Here is a 19,202-nt window from a genome sequence, read left to right on the forward strand (position 1 = left end):
GAGTGGGCTGACCTGGGCTTAGGGCTTGGGTGCCTTGGCCCTCTGAGTAGTGCTGTTCATTGCTTGAAGACTCCCCCGGGGATGAGAACTAGCAGCCTCATGGTTCAGGCCAGGAGGTGGGTGGTGATTCTGAAAAATTGGTACATGGCACGCAGAAAGCCTTTGCAGCCAACAGTAGAACAGGATCCCTGTAAGAAACAGCACCACTGGGATGAGCAGACCCCTCCTCCCTGTCACCGCCATTTTCCCCTGCACCCCATCTCTCTCTCTCCTTTCTCATCTGCTAATTCAGTCTGGAGTCCTTTTTAGACCAGATCCGTTCCTGACTGACTTTACTGGTTCAATTTAGTTCTCAAACACTTCTCAGGACCTTCTGATGGGAAGTAATCATACCAATTAAATTGGGCATTCAGCCCTCCTTCCCCCTCAACGGTGTTCTTCTGAAAGTCTGGTTTTATTCTGGGTTTCTGTGCCTGGTTTCTGTCCTGCGAGTAACTCATGTGAAACTACGTTCCCAGGAGGATTCTTGGCCCAAAGGGAGTCTGGGAATTGGGGCCAAGGGTGGGGATTATTTTAGGGCTCATCTGCCATCAGAAGACTTGTGGATTGGATTCTTGGTGACCGCTTAGGGTACATCTCCCCCAGATACCACCCTCCTCTTCTGAATGAATAGATTGACTCCATAAATGTCAGTGCCTTCTAGATGGCCCCATTCCTCAGGTGAACTTAAAGTCTTGCAAACCAGTCACTTCCTTGTTTGGACTGGGAGCCTTTTTCCTGTAACAGTCAGCCTGTGCAGATTGAGACTCTCCTTCTTTTGGGGTTAATCATCTACTCCGATTAAGGAATTCTGTCATAAGTGGGGGCATGTTCTTCAAGTGCCAGAGGAGAGAAGGGTGAGTTTTCTGACATCCTCTAGCCTGCTTCTCCATATATGGAAATGTTTACCCACCACACTGATCTATTGGAAGAGGAGGAGGTGACTCAGGGTTTAGGAGAAGCAGGATTTGAATTCTTGTTTCCAGAAACAAAGTCGCCCCCTTCCCCCCTCCCCCCCGCCGTCCCCTCCATTCCTTTGCCCCTTGTACTGGAAGCTGAGGAGAGAATGTTTCAGTGCTGTTCCCCTCGGGCCTTGGGACCACCTCCTTGCAGTGGGACTCAGGGTGTGTGAGAGGGAGTGAGGGCCAGCGGAGGGCCAGCTGCCTGTGGGGCCCGACTCACGTGAGTACATCCTTATTGACAGAGCGAATGGCCTTTCTGCTCGCAGACCTGGGGCTTGCAGGGTGATGGGACATGTTGCTGGGAGCGCTGGCCACTTTAATTTGGGGTGTGGACAGCTGCTTTCCCAGGGGAGCTCTTCTTTCCGTGGGATTTGGAGGCGGACTCTGCCCGAGGGAAAATTGTATTTGTATGTGAAAAAAATACGAGATATTTCCTCCCACCTGAGGCCTAGCCAGAGTTGGGTAGGAAGGTAATTTGGGAGTGTTGTCGTCTGTCTGTCTGCTAGGGTTAGAGCAACAAGCCCGAAGGACGTTCGTGGACACTTGGGGAGGGGTAGTCTTAGCTTGAAAAGCAGAGTTATGGTTGGCCTTAAGGGCATAAAAATGTGGCCATATATGCAGCATTTGCATGGCATCCACGGTCTGGAATAAATACCCAGTGTGCAGGACGTTGTGTGGGTTGGAAGGAGTCTTAGAGATGATTCGGCTTGTCGGCCTCCTTTTGCAGCAGGACGGTGGGCAGTGCAGGGCCTGGGAGCTAAGCTAACTCACCCTGCGGGTACAGGGCTGATTAGGTGGGATTAGAACCCCTGGGTTCCTGGCTCTGGATCGTTCTTCCTTCCGCTACAGTTCAGCTGCCCCTGCAGGCAGAGGCGGAGAAGAGCGTGCCCATTTTGCAGATGAGGAAATGGGGACTCTGGATGCCAGAGTTGCCTCCACTTACTGATCTGATTGGTGAGACTGAGAAGTAGCACCTAACTGCCCCAGTTCAGACCTCTTTCTGTCAGGTTACACGGGCTTTTGTTGTTTGTAAAATTTTCTTCTTTTCCCCCCCTTTTTTGCTTTCTACTTATTCTGCTTTCGGTCATGTGAATGTTATTTGAATGTGGGCTGCTGCCTTCTGACCTGCTTTGGCTTCTAGATCTTTTTCTTTCCTGATTTCCTAGAAGGGAGTGATAGCTTGTCCAAAATGCAGAACCGGGGAACAGAGACCCCTACTTCAGTTTCTTCCAGAGGGTAGAAGTTATGCACAGACCTTGGAAGAGACTGAGCAGGGAGGGCTTTCTTGCTTAGCTGTCAGAATGCTGCAGCGTAATTCCCATCGAAAGGTGAGCTTGACTCTGAATGGATTTTATACACAGGCACAGACACATATTATAGACAGACACACACACACAGACACACACACTCATAGGCATATACATAGGTGCACATACATATAGACACACACAGGCATACACATGGTTACACATACACATAGACGCACACTGGTAGACCCACCCACACACACACATACACACACATACACACACATACACACACACACACACACACACACACACACACACACACACACACTTCCTTGCCTTGATACAGCTTTAAAGAGAGACTTAGAAGGCACCACCCTCTCTTAACAGCCCGCCAGATGTTACACGGCCATGAGTAGTTCTTTGCAGTCAGTTTGGGTTCTGGTGAACCTGGGGGCACTTTTCTTCAATTCAGGGAAGACGCTGGAGATGTGTCTCGGGGAAGCACTTTCACGCCAGTGGCATTAGGCGGCGGATCCTAATAGCTCAGGGGAGTGCTCGGAGACCCAAGTCTGTCCAGTGTTGAAGGGAGGCCAAGCAGTTCCCTAAGCCGCTCTAGAATGCCAGGGAGGCAGGACCCCAGGACCCTGCGCACAGCCTGTCTCCTACTCCATGATGGTAGCTGGCCTGCATATAGCCCTGCTCGCCGGGTGGGAGGCAAGAAGGCTTGGGATTGAGGCAACAGGGCTTGGGGTGCCCCCCACACCTGCTATGGTGGTGACAGACAAGGACACCAAGAGGTTAGGGTTGGTGGTGCAGGTGTATGGGCTGTTACTGTTCGGAAGGAGAACTGCCATGAATTGATTGCTTTCTGAATGCCAGGCATTGGGTTAAGCACTTGACCTAAATCATTGAGTCACTATTATCCCTACCCATGAGTAGGTGCTATTTTTGTTTTTAACTTTATTTTTAATTTTGGTAAAGTACACATTTACCATCTAACCATTTTAAATGTACAGCTCCGGGGTGTTAAATGCAGCCACCTGTCCGGCAACCCGTCTCCAGAACTCCTTTCATTCTGCAAAACTGAGCCTCTGGACCTACTAAACACTAACTTCCCATTCCCCTTCCCCTCGGCTCTGACAATTGTCCTTCTGCCCTCTGTCTCCATGAATTTCTAGGCACCTCGCATTAAGTGGGATCCTACAGTATCGATTCTGTTGTGGCAGCCTTATTTCACTTAGCATAATGTCTGCAAGGTTCATCTGTGTTGTCGCACGTGACAGAATTACATACATACACACCGCATTTTGTTGACCCACTTAGGTACTGTGTTTTACTTTCTTTTTATAGAGGAAGAGCCTGGGGGGTTGAGTTGCCCAAAGTCACGCAGTCGGTAGTGGAGCTGGGATCTGAACCCAGGTTGTGTGACTTCAGAGTGCGTGTGGTCAGGGGGAAGTGGATATTTGATTTTAGTTGGCAAGAGTGTGACAAACTAGGGTGGTTCTTAACTGGCTAGTGATACCTCTTCACACCTTGCTGTGACATTTCAGTAACCGAGTGTTCCAAAGGACTGTACATGGGTATTTCCTTGCATTTTCTATCGGTCTCTGTGAAGCTTAGAGCCAAATGTGAAGCCCACCTCTGGCAAATGGTATGAGACGTATGACTCTTCTTTTTTTTTAAATTTTTTAAATGCTTGTTTATTTATTAAAACAATTTTTTAGTGTTTATTATTGAGAGACAGAGAGAGACAGAGTGCGAGCAGGGGAGGGGCAGAGAGAGAGGAAGACAGAGAATCCAAAGCAGGCTCCAGGCTCTGAGTGGTCAGCACAGAGTCCGACATGGGGCTAGAACTTACGAACTGCGAGATCATGACCTAAGCTGAAGTGGGACACTTAATTGACTGAGCCACCCGGGCACCCCAAGACTCTTCTTTTTTGTAATCCTTGTCCTTTTCCTTCACCTTATTTTCCATCTCACTCCCCAGTTTTCTCACCATAAAAAAATCACGAATTACATGCATTTCTGTTAGGTACTTCAGAGCAGATCCTTTAGGGAACAAGACAGAGTATATAAATCAGTTACATGCTATCAGGCATTTTTGTTATTACGATGTCTAAGGAATAGCTGTTCTGCACAGCAGTGGACAGAGACTGCAGTTGTGATTTTCTGACCTGGCTCTGTTGCTGACCCAGTGTTTCACTTGGGTGATACTGCTCCTTTCTGATCTCAGTTTTCCCACCTGTAAGATGGGACCACCGTTGACAACAGTGAACATTCTGTCTGTGCTGAGCCCACACGGGGCATTCTACATGATCAGTCTCCTTCTATCCTCCCAGCCCTCCTATAGCCGGGTGATGTTAACCCCATTTTACTTGAGAAAAGTGAGGTCTAGAGAAATGGGAACACTTTCCTAAACTCCTACAGCTCCTGAGTAGCAAGATTACTGATCGTCATCTGACTCCAGAGCCCAGGACGTTATCCACAGTGCTGGGCGACTTGCCCTTAGCCATCGGTAAGGTTTCTGTCACTGGTGGTATGTATTCATCTAATTTTATTAAATGTTTATTGGATTCCCACCTATGTGCTTCAAACTGTTCTGGGCACTGATCCAGCCCTGGGTTTAGAGTGACGGAAAAGACACATGGAACAATGATTCCTTGGACCTTTACATTCTAGTTAGGGGTGTGTGGAGAAGGCAGATAATAAATGAACCTGTAAATAGAAGGGAATGATAAGTAACACTTGGGAGGATTCACACAGGGCACTAAGATGGTGAGTGAATGGAGGAAGTGATCTGGGAGGTGATGGTTAAGCTGAGGTCTGAATGACAAGGAGTCAGCCGTGCAAAAGTCAGGAGGAAGAGCCATGCAGAGGGCGCGGTCAATGCCAAGGCCATGGAACGGGAATGGGTTTGTGCTTGAGGAATGAAAAGGGCCCAGAATGCTAGGAGGTAGTGGGTGGCCGAGGAAGAAACATGCCAGGAGGGCAGGGAAAGGGCTGCTGGGTGTAAGTAAGCTAGAGCAGGGGCTTGACCCGAATCTAGGGGTGATGGGGAGCATCATTCAGCTCGCTGTCAGGGGGATGGATTGCAGGGAGTGGGGCAAGGGTAGAAGCAAGGGGGTCAGGAGGAGACTCTTGCTGTCAGTAGGCGAGAGGTGGTGGTAACTTTGACTAGGGTGGCGGAAATGGAGCCAGAGACAAGTGACTTGGCTCACGACATGTTTTGGAGGGATTGTCTATGGGACGTCAAGGGCAGTTTCCTTCAGAGTAGTGTCAAGGTCAATGGGCAGGAATCTGGGAGACCCTGATGGAGGTGAAAATGTGCAATGCGGGAGGTGGGGGGTGCAGAGACTTGCAGCTGATTCAGACTAAGGAGTCTGTGTGCTCCCTGCTTTGGTTTCTAACCTTGAACTTCTGGCCAGGGAACAGAGGGCAGGGGCTTCCTGCCTCTGACGTCCTGGCTGAGAGCTGCTGGAACGCCCCAAAATAAGCCCTGCAGAACATGCCGCTTCCTTTGCTCTCCTTGGGTATTTGTATAAAGCATTCTTTCCCACCAAGAATACGGAACATTCAGAGTGATGCTGACTTTGTGGGCCGTATTTAACATATTGTTTTCCCTTGATGGGTCGTCCAGATTCTTGCCTCTTGCAGATTCCCTGCTAGGAGCCTTCAGCCACCCTATTAGATGGGAATGGAAGGCTTGGGGTGGGGGGGGGGTGGGGCATGGAAGAGCTGGGGCTTCAAGGCCCCACCTTGGCTTGAGGACCGTGGTCCAAGCCTACCTCCCAAACCTCCTCTTTCGTTAACGTTTGATTTCACACTTGCCGGTCCTCGCTTCCCCCTCTGTGGTTCCTTTAAATGGGATGGGCTTTCCTGTAAATCCCCCATGTTTCAGTGGCGTGGAGGAACTGGTCTCAGAGAAGTTCGATGATTGGCCAGTGTGAGGTTGTGTCTGAGTCAGGCTGGGGATCTAAGATTCCTGACCGAGCCTGTGCTCTGGCCACCGGGCCAAAGTGACTCCACATGAGACCTCATGCCCTGGGTCTCATGGCAGTCCTATACTGCACTAGGCATGAGCCCGGAGATGCTCAGAGATAGTATTCTGAATCACCTGAAATTCACTTCTGGGCGTCTTCACATGCTCCTCTTTGAATAGTTTGCCGTCTGTATTACCATTTTTTTTTTTTAAACTCTAGCATTATCTCTTAAAAGCAGTGTTTTGTTTTTGCTCATTTGAATTTCTTTTAAAATCTCTTTCATATTGCCCATTCATTTAGTCAACAAACATTTATTGAGTTCTTACTGTATGCCAGGCATTGTGCTAGGTGCTGGGGACTGATTCAAAGATAATTTGGAGGCGTATGGAAGGGGAGTGGATAATTACAGCACAGTGAGAGAAGTGCTATAATAGAGGGATATGTAAAGAGCTAGAAATAGCACTATGAATAACATCTCTGAACAAATTGCCTTCTTTTTTCCTTTTGGATTATTCCCTTATGTATATTGCCCAAAGTGGGATTACTGGGTCATTTAAAAGATGAAAACAATTTGGCACAAAAGGATGTAATGACTTGCCTGGGGGAATACAGATCAATTTTCAACGGGGGCGGGGGCGGGGGGGATTGTTGACAACTCCAGTTTTAGATACTTTACCGGGAGGATTGTGCCGTTTTTATACCACCTCTGTCATCATGGTGGCTTTCAGGGGGAGTACCTATTCTAAACATGTCAGGCTGCATGTAGAAACACATATCCTTCTATTTAATTTCACAAATTAGTTGTTAATTCTCACAAGAACTCATAGATATATGAGTAGGATGGTTCCTTCCATTTTACAAATGAAGAAATTTAACTTCTCTAAAAGGAAGGGACTCGCTCAGGGTTCCATTGTTAATTCTTGGAGAATCCAGAAATCAAGTGTAGATTGATTCTATGACTCTGTCCTGCTCTCTGTACTCCGTTCACCACGTCGGGTGCTTGTGCCCCAGCTAGGGCTTGGGAGTCATTTGATGAGCTGTAGGGAGTCTTCTCAAGGAGGGCAGAATGTACTAGAAGAGGTGTAGAAGTTCAGACCTCCAGAGGGGCCAGTGTTCCTGTGTATATTGATCAGAAGGGACCTGAAGGCCCGTTACTCTTGACCCCGGCCCAGATCCTGGAAGGTGAATGTATGGTGGCCTTAGCACGATAGCACAGGACCCCAAGTAGAGCTGGAAGCATCCACTGTTCTGCTTGGAAACATTGTTTTCCTAGTATGTTCAGCTGTGTGTCCCTGACTGTAAATTTCTTTATTTTGCCATTTAGAAGTAAGAACTCGTGCCCTTGGTCCCTGGCCCATCATCGTCAGACAGCCATGTCTGTCGGCTGTGAGGCTTTGGCTCGCTCATCCCTAAGACACCCATGTTCCCTGCCATTTTCCAGACATACCCTGCTTTTTCTCACCTTCGTGCTTTATCTCATGCTGTTCTCCTAGCCTGAGGGGCCCTCCTCTGTCTTCATCCAGAGACCTCCTGTTCCTCTTAAACACTTCTGCCTGGATGGCCACCTTCTGACTGAGGTGACCTGTGATCACCATCTACTCTCCACCGTTCACACTGCCCCATACTAGAAAGGATCTCTCTGTTCTCTCTTCTGCTAGCTCGCATCACAATGGGCTGTGGGGCAATAGAGTATATAGCTCTATGGTGATTCTGAGCATTCAAATCTTGGCTGTGGCACTTCTAGCTGTGTGATCCGCCAGGTCAGTTAACCTGCTTGAGCCCGAGGTTCCATATCCGTCAAATGGGTTTAAGAAATCACATCGAGTCACAGGGTTACTAGTGAGGATTTGTATCACCTGTCCTTCTTCCGTGGTACTCACCATCTCCTACTTGGTTTATGTTTTATCCCTCCTTCTAGACCAGGAGCTCCTTTTTGGGCAGGAAGCGAAAAACATCTTGCCTGTGCCTTTAACAAATGGGACCTGCTGCAAAGGCTCCTTTAAGGGAAAGGTTCCATAGGACCTAACTGGTGACGTCAGTGCAGGCTCCTTACTGGTTGGAGGCCCTGGTCACATGGTACCAGGCCTGGACGGAAGAGCTCCGTGATAGGGAGCTTTGGGCACACACAGGGTGTGCTGGATAGGCCTCTGGCTTCTGCTTAGTTAACAGGAAAGAGGCTGGAGCCTGTGTTTGGCCCGTGTTCTGGTTCATCAGGTTGGGTAGTGCTGGCATTTCCCTGAAGGCAGAGTGGAAATCCTGCCTGGAACAGGAGACGTGGTGTCTTTTCTGGGTCTTTCATGGTTGGGAGTTCCAGACTAGAGGGAAAGGTCCACAGTGGGTTGGGGCACCTCTGAGAGCCACCCATTTCTCTGACTTCTCTGTGGGTGGGGCCATGGAGAAGGGGTCCATTGGGAGGAGGAAGCTGTTCTTCAGACCCTCCCACCCTCCCTGTGCTTGGAGGCTCAACGGAAGAGCGTTCAGTTCTTAAAGGGGTAGCTCTGCTATTTAACTTTCTCCTGCGTCATGTCCCGGGACGCAGTACCCATGAGTGTCAAGATCCAAGTGCTTTAGCCTGGCACATAAGGTCCTTCATGTCTTGGCTGCAACATTCCTTTGCAGCCTCGTCTCCCACCGCATCCCTCCGTGTGCTCTGCCACTGGCCTCAGCAGATTAGTCACTTTCCCTAAGAACAGCCTGAACGCCTCCTTACGGCGCTTAGCACGTCTTGTTCCCTGGGCCTATTTTCCCCCTCCTCATTGGTGGAAATCCTGTTGGGTGTGCAGGCTCGGTTCAGAAGTCATCATCCACGGAGCTCTTCCAGACCCTCAAAACAACGTCGCGTGGACTTGTGCTTTGCACACTTTTCAGTGTTTTCGAGCGTATGCCCGCCCGGTGAGCCTGTGAGCTCTTTGAGAGCGCCAGGCAGGCCTGACTCAGCACCTGCAGCTGTTGGGTCCATACACGGTGCCTCATTAAGGACAGGAGGTGCTAGCAAGTGTCTGTTTTGAGCACCTGTGAATGCAGGGCACATGACATCGTGTCAGCTAACAGTTGTGCCGGAGGGGTGTTCAGAAGCTCATTCTTGGGTTACCCGCGGTGTGTTTGATCGTGAGCCCAGCCGTTGGAATTCTCTTTGTGACTGGCCTGCCGTCAGCTCACCGCTGACCTTTCTCAGGCCTGCTTCCCACATACCCAGCGATGTCTGCTCCGTGCCAGGGCTCTGAGCTTTTTATTTCACTGGAGAACATAGAGGAAGGTGGAAGTCAGGAAGGATTCTGCTTCTCATGTGAACATATTTGATTTTGAAAGTTCCGGCTTTGTTTTGTATCCCAGAGTTCCTTAAACTGTGAAAATACTGGAGGAATTTTTTTAGGATATTTCTGCCTCTAGCGGAATAGCTGCCCATCGTACAGTTGTAACTGCAAGGTAGTAAGATCTGGGTTGTGGGGCTTGATTTTGAAGACTTGGGTTCAAGTCTTGGCTTTACCATTATCAGCCCCAGAACCTTGGCGGGGGGGGGGGGTTGCCTGACTTCTCTGACCCTCAGTTTCCTCAGTGGGCAATTGGGAAATTGTTCTTACGGGGCTGGTGGGAAGTTTAAATGAGGTTTTGGACATTAAATTGGGATTTTTGTTACTTTTTGATTCGTACATTGGATTTGAAAGCCTTTTTTAAGTTATGATTTTTCTTATTTGGTTATAGTCGACATACAATGTTACATTAGATTCAGGTGTGCATCATTGTGATTCAACATCTTTATATGTTATACCATACTTACCGAAAATGTAGCTACCATCAGTCACCATATGTCGCTATTATAGCGTAATTAACTGTATCCCCTACACTCTGTCTTTTATTCTCCGACTTACTCATTTCATAACTGGAAGCCCGCACTTCTACTCTCTTTTACCCACTGTTACCCCTCCCTCCGCCTCCTCCCCTCTGACAACTATCAGTTTGTTCTCTGTTTTTAGGCTTTATTGAAGGATTTATTTATATATTAAATGTTTATTTATTTTGAGAGACAGGAGAGAACGCATGTGTGCACGGTGAGCAGGGGAGGGGCAGAGAGAAGGGGAGAGAGAATCAAGTTTCACACTCAGCGTGGAGCCAGATGTGGGGCTCCATTTCATGTCTGTGAGGTCATGACCTGAGCCCAAATCAGTGCTTAACTGGCCACTCTTATCGGAGGCCATTTTAATTTTTTTTTTTTTTCAACGTTTATTTATTTTTTTTGGGACAGAGAGAGACAGAGCATGAACAGGGGAGGGGCAGAGAGAGAGGGAGACACAGAATCGGAAACAGGCTCCAGGCTCTGAGCCATCAGCCCAGAGCCCGACGCGGGGCTCGAACTCACGGACCGCGAGATCGTGACCTGGCTGAAGTCGGACGCTTAACCGACTGCGCCACCCAGGCGCCCCTCGGAGGCCATTTTAAAATAGGACTTCCAAAAAGTTTGCTTTTGAAGGAAATTGCTTGGATGCGGAAGTTGTCACACACTTGTCTTATCTTAGTTTTTGAATGACAAATGAACATCTAACACACTTACGGAACGTACATAGCCGGTGAGGCTCTGTTACAGTCCAAATAAGTTAGAACCACAGAATCTTAAGTTTTGAGAAATCATAGAAACCTTAGAAGACGAGGGGCTGACCGTTCATGCCTGCTGCGTGTGGGCTCTGTGCCGTGCGTGCTGGAATTGGAATCCCAGGGCACGATCACATAGATCCCGATGGGTAGGTGGTGTTATCCCTGTTTTGCAGACAGGGAAGCTTGAGCTCAGGGAGGTTAAATAATTGACACAAATCCTGTATCAACGCATTCAGCTTCATCTTGCACTCATGGTGGCTTCTAGAAATCCTTTCCCTTTACGGACACGATGAGGCCTGCCTTTGCTTTGTGGATCCTTTACCCTCTCACAGCAGGAGCAGCCCCTGGTTTTAGGCCAGGTACAGCAGTGCAGATCAGCAGTGTCTATGTCCCATCACTTGTTTAATTAATCTGGAAGAGTGTCTTTCCTTTTTCTGCCAAGAATCTGCTCGTTTTGAGCTCCTTTGACTACTCATTCATCAGCCTTTCCTTGTTCTCCCCTTTGGAGACGGATTTGCCACTGCCCATCTCTGGTTTTGAGGTCAGGGGTGTATTTAAAGAGGACTTCGTCTTTCCTTTTAAGAAATTACAGGTGGAAAGTACAATTTGTTGAGTATTTCCCATCACGTCCTCCATATATGGGGTGGTGAGAAGAGGCAGCAGTGTGGGGGACCAGGAGTGCTGGCTGTCATCCTGGGTCTGTCACTGATCAGGCAGGGGACTTTGAGCCAAGCCCTCCTTTCTCTGTCAGGGCCTCAGCATCTTCACCTGTAAAGAGCTGAGGGCATTACGAGATGACTCCTAACATTTTAAAATTCTGCATGTTTTGTGGTGTCAGAACCATCAATTTCTGCTGAGCTGCATAATCCTGCAGCTGTTTCTCTGATACTTTTCAATCTTTAGATTTAATCTATTCAACAATGTATAATTTTTTAAAGGGAAGCTTTTATAGACACTTCTGAAATATCAGGGTGGGGGGGGGATAAATGGATGTTAAAAAATAGAAAACAACCAATTAAATAGTATATAGCATGTAATTCTCCTTGGAAACTTACCACGAAATTGAGGAACACTTTAACAACTGGTAATTTAAATTGCATTTGAACTCTGCTAATGGTTTGTTTGCATGGGAACTTCAATCATTTCACAGTGGTTCTTTAGCAAAGCTGCTTGTTCTCTTTATGGAAAAGAAGAAAAAAATATTGACAGAGAAGAGGACTAGGGAAAAGGAGACCACTGTCATTTGTGTGGGGAGGGAAGCTGTCAGGAGTGGGGAGATGGCCCCAAGGGCCAAGGCGGAGAGCCTCTCCTTCCGGTTTAGAAATCTGGGAAGTCTGGTTGCCCTCTGCTGCGGTTGTAGAAACCGTTCTGACTTAGTATCTCCCTTTGCGAGGAGAAGCTTCGGTTTCCTGGGGCTTGGGTGGGGGAGTGATGTCTGTCTTGTGTTTTCCATGAGACTGGACTGTCCATGGGTCCGGGGTGTGCCTCTGCATATGCTCCGTTCCTCAGCAAGTATGAAATGATGGCCTTTCTCATTTCAGTGGAATGGCATCGAGAATTCTGATGTCTTTGAAGACTGCTAGGTCTCAGGAAACTCATTGCTTTGCTGGGCTTATCTTGATTATGTGCCCTTTCCCCGACTTAATTTCTTTCTGCCGTCGGGCTATACTGAGAGCTTCTAGCAGGTGTCCTAGCAAGCTTCTAGAGACTTGGATGTGGCAGTCCTGGTTTTGCCCCAAAGCTGATTGTGTGACCAAGGGCAAGTCCCTCTGCCCAGTGAGTTTTGGTGTCCTCCTCTGTCCAAGTGGCTTAAATTGGGTCCATGGAGCAAGTCCTGGACTGGAGCCCTGGATTGTCTGCCACTAGCTGTGGTTCCTAGAGTAGCCACCTCCCGACTCTGGCCCCAGCTTCTCCTGCTGTTAGTTGGAACAGTGGAGGTGGGTCATTTTTAAGGTCCCTCCTCACTTTGAGCTTATCTGAATGTTTGAGGACTGAATGAGATAATATACACAAATGAATTTCATGGATGGTTAAATAATGTGTAAAATGTCAACAATGAAAATGCAAGTAGTGGCTTTTCTAGAATGTGGATTCTACCTGCGTGTACAAAGCACGTATTTTGTAACAGCCTACTGCCTTGGAATATTTGTCTGTGGGAACATGTATCATATAGTCCTTAGCAAAATAGTGATAGGTCTTCATGAAATAAAACCTGTAATGAGGACTTACTGGGAGTGTCAAGATTGTCCAGCTCTCTCCTGCTCACTGGCTGTCATTTTTCAGACAAGGAAATTCAGGTTCAGAGGGGTCACTCAGTCCCGTACTTAGACATTTGTCTCCAAACTCCTGTATCTTTTCTATTTTTATTTGTTCAGATTTTGCTCTTAATTTTTTCTTGGCTGCAGTGTGAATATCTGGGGCACCTGGGTGGTTCAGTCAGGTAAGCATCCAACTCTTGGTTTCGGCTCAGGTCACGATCTCACGGTTCGTGTGTCTGAGCCCAGCATCAGGCTCCACACTGACAATGTGGAACCTGCTTGGATTCTCTCTCCCACCTTTTCTCTCTGCTCCTTTCTCTCTCTCTCTCTCTTTCCCTCTCTCTCTCTTTCTTTCTCAAAATAAATAAATAAGTAAATTTTAAAATTGAAAAAAAAACTGTGAATATCTAACTATAGATATCTTTCCTCTCTGAGATTATGATGAAGCTGTTTTCTCAGGAGGGCTGGGGTCCCTGCAATCCCTTTTCAGTGTTACTGAGACAAATTAGTGCAATAGAAATGCCAGGAGCTGACTGGGGGGCTTAGCAGGTGTAGAGGGAAGCCGCCGCATTTTTGGGCGTCAGCTGGCATCATTCCTAGTATGGCTAGCCAGTGAGTTCATAAAACCGAAAAGTTCTAAAGCTGGTAAGATACTAGAGATTTGTAGGCAACCTGTTCTCCCTTTTTCCACAGGTGGGGACCTTGAGGCTCAGAAATAGAACTGAAGACAGAAGCCAGTCGCCTGCTTCTCATCTGAGGACTTTTCTCATTGTTCTACTGGGCACTCATCAGAGGGAAGCTATTTTTCCACAATTGGTGAGTCCTACAGAGAAGGGAAGACATTCTTCTTTTATAATCAATGTTCACGTTTTAATGAGTTTAAAAAATCCAGGCTTTCCTTTTAAAGCATAGGCACTGATAGCTGGGATAGAATAAGAACTAGAGAAGAACCAAACTGTTTTCTTTTTATCTTGAGTTGATTTCATTGGCAATGGACAAAACAGGACAATGCTAATAAAATGTGTGACAAAGCAGAGGCAGGGCAGGACTCAGCTCTTGGAAGGAGGCATGAAGAGAAATTGGAAGAAAATTTGGAGTGATGATGATTTCGGATTGCCAATAAGTGTATTGCTTCCTTCTTTCTCCTTTGGCATGGAGGGAAGCATTCTTGAAATGGAAAGACCAAAAAGAAAATATCAATGAACAGTGTTATGGGCATTTGCAAGGAAAGAAAAGTTGTATTATTGACTGATTTTTGTTTACCCCTGTGCAAGCTGCTGCTGCTTCTGCGATCTCATTTTATTTTCACAAAAACCCTTTGAGGTAAGGGATGCTAAATTTGCTCAGGCAAAGGGTGTGAACCTTTGTCTTAGAGGGCCTGCTAGAGCTCCAGTGGGATGTGAGTCGGAATCCTGTTCCACACTCAGGGGAAGGGCAAACAGGTAAGGGAAGGTTTCCCTTGTGTTTTGGAATACTTCTGAGTTCAGTGGGTAGGACAGAACATCATGTTCTAGAAGGTAGGAGTGGTGAAAAGAATAATGGTGTGGGCTCCCCTGGGCTGTGCAGAGATCTGAGGAAAACAACTGGAGAATTCTGGGAAAAGCGTCCATGTAGAACCTGAGATCTGTGGTCTCCATCCTAAGGACCAATCCCTATGTGCCCTGAGCCCTGGCTGTATTCCAAGCAATAAGCCTTGCCGTGTTTATGGTCTAGTTGTCCAAAACAGAGCAGATGCCATAGTGATTGGTCAAACCTAACTTTATTTAAAAGTGTAACTGAGTTTATAGTTACATTTTGTCACCTTTTCTTAATCAACTGCACCTCAAAAGAACAACTGACCTCTGTGCCAATAGATCTGCGTAAGATAAAGGGCTGGCATCCAGTCTTTTGACTCTTAAAATCCTTCAGCTTGTTAAAATTTCACACCTGATCTTGAATGTTTTGTCCCAAGCCTGCATTTTATGCATCAATTGTGAAATCTTTGTTACCTGCTCTACTTCCTGAGTTGTTTCAGTGTTTGAAATTAATTGTGATTAATATGAAGAGGTTTACTTGGATTAAAAACAAACCAACCCACCCAGTGTGTAATGACAGAATGGGAGAGAATTCCTAAACAGGAGGAATCCGGAAGACATTCGCAAGTGATTGTTGTCCATTCTAAAATGCCAGTGCAGCCTTGGACCGCATTAAATAGGGTATGTCCTCTAGAACACGGTGGGTGGGGGATCCTGCTGGTAACTGGCAAGTCCAGAGGCAAGGTGGGCTTTGGGGCTAGTCTGAACAGGACTCAGCTCTGTTTCCTATAGCGCTCCTCGCTCTGCCTTCTCTGTGTTGGCTTCCACCTTGGATGTTTCCCCCCCCGCGGTCAAGAGATGGCTGTGTGCCTCATCCTGGGCCCTATGCCTCCTATGCCCATTGTGGGGAGAGAGCCTTGTCTGCCATGTCCCCATGTCCCTGGGTTACTGCATGTTCCTGCACAGTCACTGAAGCCAAGACGATGAGACTGTGCTAAGTGCCACGTGCACTGGGCCCTCCTCTGGAACGGAGTCTGGAGATGGTCCCACCCAAATCCCATGGCAGCTGCACAGTGGAGAAGAGTGGTCACTCAAAGAATATCTGGGGGCTGCTTGGAGGTGGCGAGAGGACTAACACGATTTGGGTGACCGCGAACTTCCTTTCTACCCTCCCGTCAGAGCTCCCCTAGGTTGTCAGCTGGTCGTCTTTGCTTCATCCTCTGAGAGGGATCTTAGCCAGCTGGACTGTCTACACAAGAACGCTGTGAGGCCCGGAAATGATGTCCCACCAGGAACTGTTACAGGAATGAGAGACTCCACTGGAGAGGGCAGAGGGCACACGTGATGATGGCCTTTAAGAATATAAAAGTCGGTCGGAAGAGGGGTGGCATCGCTTGTTCACAAGTGCATCTCGAGTTTGGTGGGATCTCTAGCCCATAATAGGTGCACAGTGCATTTTCATGGCTAGAAAGAATGAATCCAAAGGTGGCGAGTGTCCCTTTCTCCAAGGGCATTCCATTACACACTGGCCATTCGCTGTTGGAGGGTTTTAGGAAATCTAGAGCAGATGAGGCTGGCTACATGGCTTTCTGGGAACAAAACAAGTGCCTGGCAGAATGAGTCTTTCGGGACCAGTAGGGCTTAAGAAGTTTGCAAGTGCATAAAAAGACAGTACGTGCAGCAGAATGGGGTTTTGGAAGATCTGCCAGTTATTAGATGTGCACCCCCAGAAAAACGACATCGCCCCTGCCTTCATTTCCCTGATCTGGGAATTAGGAATGATAATCATTGCTCTGCCTGCCTCTCGTGTTTGCTTGGAGCAGATGGGTTGAGAGATGCCAACCTGTTTAGCAGACTGCGAAGCGTGGTCCATACATGATAGATTATTATGGTGGAATGACTCATCTTGAATAGAAAGAAAAATAAGACCGTGTGATGTGCAGTCCCCCAGCACCAAGCCTGCTACATAGTATATGCCCAGTGTATGTTCTTCCTCCCAACCCTACAGCCCCACCATCCCCAGGATTGGATGGGCGCTAATCTGCCCTCAGTCTTGGAAGCTGGCTTCATGGTAACGGTTGAAGTTGAAATGCAGTTGTGTACTATTATTACTTTTCATATTTGATTTTGCCCTAGGTAGCAGGAAGTGAAAGGAGGTGCACTTGAGAGACATGGAGAAGTCTCCATGCTTGAGAAATCTTGAAGCTACAGTCTAGCTGTTAGGCTCTTGCTCTGTTTGATTAGATAATCACACCTCTGTCTAGGCGTGACCGGCCCAGTGGGAGTCCGGAAGGAAATTATTTTCCTCTGTTGATACTAGTGTACAATTGTTGACGGTAGCCAAAGGCTTTCATTTTTAATATTTCCTTTTTGGTCCTTAGAAGGATCAGGTATTAGTCTATGCCGGAAACAAAGCAACAGTCACTTCCGCCAGAGGTGAATGTCTTGGCTCCCTACAATTACTCGGTCAGGTGGTTTCTGGGCACGTGTGACCGTCTGCTGAGCCAGCTTTCATTGCTTTTTATGTTATTGCTTCCAAAATACAAAAAGACTTGCTAGGTCTGAGCAGGAACCCATGCAGCCACCTGGGGCTCTGGCTGTTCTATAACCTAGGGATGTGTTGTAGGAGATGTTTGCTGTCCATAAAAATAAAAGGTAGGGCTCTCTCTGCCTCTTTTGTTTCCTTCCTCCTAATTCCATATTCTTCTACTTCATGAGCTCAGCACAGTGGAGATACCTTCTGTTCTATGTTGGACAGGGCCCTAGGGGGGTCAGAGGAATTCTCAGGTTCTCCTACACGGATTCCTGTCTGGTGGAAGATGTCTGGTGTCTCATGCATAGGGAACCCATAAGGCCTTTGTAGATTGCTGCTGAATATCTACCCCTCCTTCACAGAGTGTGTGCTTGTTCTCTGCCCTAATCCATTGTTATTCTGGAAGTTAGTAAACTTCAGGGTCTTAAGGACACCACAGTGAATTAGGCACAGTCCCTGATCTTGGAGAGAAAGACCTATGCATAAGAAATACCACATTAGAAAGAAAGGTGTTATTTACAGCACACATTTACTAATCACCAGATCCGTTTATGGCTACATAGTAGGTGCTTGGGAAGTGCAGGTCCTTTATAGCCTCAGTTCTCATGGGGCTTGTGTAAAAGGTTGGGAGCATGGAAAGAATCGGGAAGGTCGAAGAAAGCTCCCAGGAGGAGGCGATCTGATCTCAAAACCAAGGCCAGACTACTGGCAGGGTGGGCCTGTGGACATCATTTGGTCCCTAGGGCTGGGCAGGTTCTGAGGGTAGAAGTAACTGACAGCAGAATATGGCTGGGCAGGTAAAGAGTCTGTCATATTCCATGTGTGGTTCAGACTCCAGTTTATTTTCCACTCACTTGCTGCAGCCAAAAGTGTCATGTTGACTTTGAGTTGAACTGACATTATTTCCATGGTCCTCTCTGTGTGGCCAGAGCACGCCTGGGTGTGTGTCACCAAGTGGGAAAGCATCTCGGTATTCATGGGGAGGGCTAAGGGTTTCTCCCAGGGGTTCCTGATAGCTGATCTCTTCTGGTCTACTTCCTGGGTATCCTGAAAAATGGTGGAGTTGCTAGGGACCGGGACTGGGGCTCTCATATGCGGCCCCTGTCTTTGTTATCTATTGCTGCATAACAGACCCCAAACTTAGTGCTTAAAGCAGAGAACATTTATTATCTTGTACTCTTTGTGATTTGGAAGTTGGGAGCAGCTTAGATGGGAGGTTCAGGGTCTCTCCTGAGGCTGCAGTCTACGTGTCTGCTGGATTGCAATTTCATCTGAAGGCTCAGCTGGGGTGGACCCACCCCCAAGCTCAATCACATGATCGTTGGCAGGATTCAGGCCCTTGCAGTGGTTGGATTGAGAGCCTCAGTTCCTTGCTGACTGTCAGCTGGAGGCTGCCTTCAGGTGTTCGCTGTGAGAGCCTCACCATAGGGCAGCTTGCAACATGGCGACTGCCTTCCCTCCGAGCAAGTGAGCAAGAGAGAATCCCCCAGATGCAAGCAGCCGCAGCCTTTCTGTAGCCTCGTCCTGGAAGTGACACACATTCCCTCTGCCTCATTCTGTTTGCTTGAAACAAGTCACTAGATCCAGCCCACGCTCAAAGGGAGGGATTGCACAAGGGCATGAAGACCAAGAGACGGAGTTCTAGGAGGCCATCTTAGGGGCTGTCTGCACAGATACTCTAGGTTACAGGGCATGTGCTAAGGTGAGAGCAGGAGCTACATGGCACCGCTGGAGAAACCCAGCACACCTCTGTGGACCCGCTTTACTTGAAGATTGTGGGTGAGAACTCCATTTAAAATCTGAATATAGACATTGAGCTAGAATTGCACAGAATGAAACTTGGCGTGGCTTGTCAGAGGAAGATCACAAGTTTTCAGTTAATGCTGTGCCCCTATACCTCTATATTTTTACCCTCCTTACCAGTTAGAGCTGCTTCTTGCTTGAACTTTTTGCTGTACAGGTGAGACATCAAGATCTGAAGAGGGGACAAACTCCTCTGGAGCCATGGAGCCATTGGCAGCCATTGGAGGGACCCTCTGAGGCTCCTTTGTCTCTGGCCCAGTGCTTCTCGTTCAC

General features: G+C 47.8%; 1 protein-coding gene across 1 annotated transcript in view; it reads left to right on the plus strand.

Annotated features, from left to right (window-relative positions):
- Positions 1–19,202, plus strand: part of LPP (LIM domain containing preferred translocation partner in lipoma) — a 677,526-nt gene that overhangs the window by 55,573 nt on the left and 602,751 nt on the right. The window contains exon 2 of the mRNA XM_047099816.1: positions 13,773–13,895. The gene's annotated coding sequence lies outside the window, so the exon portion shown is untranslated. The remainder of the gene's footprint in view (positions 1–13,772; positions 13,896–19,202) is intronic.

This window comes from Lynx rufus, unplaced genomic scaffold, assembly GCF_022079265.1.
Source record: "Lynx rufus isolate CCGP_SWC_20201006 ecotype Redwood Valley unplaced genomic scaffold, mLynRuf1.p SCAF_5, whole genome shotgun sequence".
In the NCBI taxonomy this organism is placed as follows: Eukaryota; Metazoa; Chordata; class Mammalia; order Carnivora; family Felidae; genus Lynx; species Lynx rufus.